Raw genomic sequence first — 3,198 nt, 5'->3', positions numbered from 1 at the left:
ACTGAGCGATCGTGAACCGATAAATCGCGGGAACAATTTTTCCAATGTGGTAAGCGAGGTGATCAAGCGAGACGAGATTTATATCTTTCGTTCCAAGGTGGATAAGTATCTTTGTACAGAATGAGCTCACAATGCACATAACATAGGTATCTATCTTACGATTAACTAAGGCTAAAACGCACGCATCCCACGGTGTCCCGCGATGTCCCACGGTGCCCCCGCAGGGGGTTGTTAGTCCAGTCTAGATCATCCAAAATTCTTTTGGCGGCTTTTGGTGATCTAAACGGGACTGTATTAGCGTAGTTCTTGGCTTGCTATCGTTTTCCAAAGATTAATCAACTGATTAATTTTTAGAAAACGATGCCAATTGCCAGATCTCACCACGAGGAGGTGACTACGCAAGAGACCCTCCCATGTGTGAACATTATACATCGATCTCAATATCTAACCCATTGGCAAAAATGTCGAGTTCTGACTCTATTTGTCCACGAGTCTGCGTAAAGAGATAGTTGTTTTGTATCCTAACTGCGAAACACCTATCTTCCACGCATCGCTTGAATCTTTATAAACGTAAAACAAAGCATACACGACGCAACATCCATCTCCCACACAACGATTACATCGATCAGTACAAACATCGTACCCTAATTGTGTATTGAAATTTATTTATCATTAGTTACCGAGTAGTTATGAGTTGTTAATTGTTAGATGTGAGTTGTAAATTATCAATTTAGTTGTCTTAGTTACATATTATGTAACCATCGTTTCCTGTTTAAACAACTATAAATAAATCCATCTTTCAATAAATTTATCATACAGAATAGAAATCACTGGAAATTCTAGTTTATAGTAATTCTAATGATTCTATAATATTGTTATAAATTAAAATCATAATTGTTAAAAATTAATCGAGTAATAGTTTTAGGTTAATAATAAAATGTTATATATGAATATCGCAATTACTATAAATTATTACCTTAACTGTTACAAATTAATAATTTAATTGTGAGGAATTAATATATCAAATGTTGTTAACTAATAGTTTAAATCTTGTAAAATAACAGTTTAAATATTATAAAGTAATAGTTTTAATGTTATAAATTAAAAGCCTAAATGTTATAAAATAATAGTTTAAATGTTGTAGATTGATGGTTTAAATGTTATAAATTAATGACTTAAATGTTATATAGTAATAGATTAAATGTTGTTGAGTGATAGTTTAAATGTCATAAATTAATAGCTTAAATGTTATGTTCATGTTTTGCAACGCTAACTTGCTATTAATATTTATGAAGCAGAAAATTTTCAAAATCAAACGCAGAGAGTGCTTCGTTATATCTGCAATGTCAATTAACCTACCATTTAAAAAAAAGAGAAAGAAAGAAATTTTGAAAATACCCGAAATTTGATACGCAACGCTAATAAATATAAATCTATGTACTCATATTTAAAAAAATACGCAACACTAATTGCGAGAGATCACAGTGTAACCATTTAGGCGGTTGAACGATCACACTTGTACAGCGCTTATAACTGTATCGTGTGATCCAGTATCCGAAAAATAGTCGGGGGGGGGGGGGCGGTTGGGCATTTTGTAAACGCAACTCTACTTAATAAAACGCGATCGTTCATTATCGCAACGCTAAAGGGAAAAATTAATAGAACACGCGATGGAATGATATCGCAACGCAAACTCTTAAAGTGAATTCAATGAAAATAACTATTTACTATATGAAAAAGTTACTTCAAATATTTTGGTATTGCTACTTGCAATACTATAAAATTAATTGAAAACTAACATTTCTATAATCTAATTTTAAACAATAGAAAGCAGAATAAATTCTGATACGTATAGTTCTAGAAGAAATTCTAAAAATTCATAATAAAAATTGCAAAAGACAATCGCGATATTGTAATTCGCAACTCTAAAGCAAACGCGATTATCATTTTATCGTAACTCTAATTCAAACCGTAATTATCCTCTCGCGACACTAATAAAAAGCCGCGATGTTATTTCGCAACTCTAATTCAACCCGTAATTAATTTATCGCGACACTAATAAGAAAAATCGCGAGTGCTGGAACGATATATCGCAGTGCAACCATTTAGGAGGTTGCCGATAAATGATCACACTCGCACAGCTCTTGTGGCTGTATCGTGTGATCCAGGAACAATGTCCGACAAATGCAGTCGGAGGGTTTGGGCATTTTGTAAACGCAACTCTACTTAATAAAACGCGATCGTTCATTATCGCAACGCTAAAGGGAAAAATTAATAGAACTCGCGATGGAATGATATCGCAACGCTAACTCTTAAAGTGAATTTAATGAAAATAACTATTTACTATATGAAAAAATTACTTCAAATATTTTGGTATTGCTACTTGCAATACTATAAAATTAATTGAAAACTAACATTTCTATAATCTAATTTTAAACAATAGAAAGCAGGATAAATTCTGATACGTATAGTTCTAGAAGAAATTCTAAAAATTCATAATAAAAATTGCAAAAGACAATCGCGCTATCGTAATTCGCAACTAAAGCAAACGCGATTATCATTTTTTCGCAACTCTAATTCAACCCGTAATCATTCTTTCGCCACACTAATAAAAAGCCGCGATGTATTTCGCAACTCTAATTCAACCCGTAATTACTCTGTCGCGACACTAATAAGAAAATTCGCGATTTGCCCAATGGGACGATGGACCGACATATACATCGGCCAAAGAAGCAAAGACTACTACTACTGCTGCTGCTGCTACTACTACTACTACTACTACTACTACTACTACTACTACTACTACTACTACTACTACTACTAAAAATACTAAAAGCGAGCATAGTGACAAAGTAGTAACAATAATGACTTCCCATGCTCTGGATGACCCAGAGGATGGGGAGCCATTAGTAGTTGCCCTCTTGAGTGACAGTTTGCCGGGCCTCTTCGGCTTATAGCCCCTTCTTTCTTCGGGCGCAATGCCCGCTGAAACTTAAATTTAAGCTCGAGACTTCTAAATCGCAAACAAAAAAAAAACTTATAAAGGTAAAATAAAAATATAAACCGCGGAAGCTGATTGAGGTGCACATGGACTGACCAACGATCACAGCAGTGATCGTTGCCCACTCGCATGTGCGTGCTCGAGCAATGTACGTTCGTTTCGAACCCTCTCGCGACCGCGACCGCGAAATTCGAAAA

Source organism: Bombus pyrosoma, unplaced genomic scaffold (assembly GCF_014825855.1).
Source record: "Bombus pyrosoma isolate SC7728 unplaced genomic scaffold, ASM1482585v1 HiC_scaffold_4725, whole genome shotgun sequence".
Classification (NCBI taxonomy): Eukaryota; Metazoa; Arthropoda; class Insecta; order Hymenoptera; family Apidae; genus Bombus; species Bombus pyrosoma.
The sequence above is the reverse complement of the archived record's forward strand: the minus strand, read 5'-3'. Positions refer to the sequence as shown.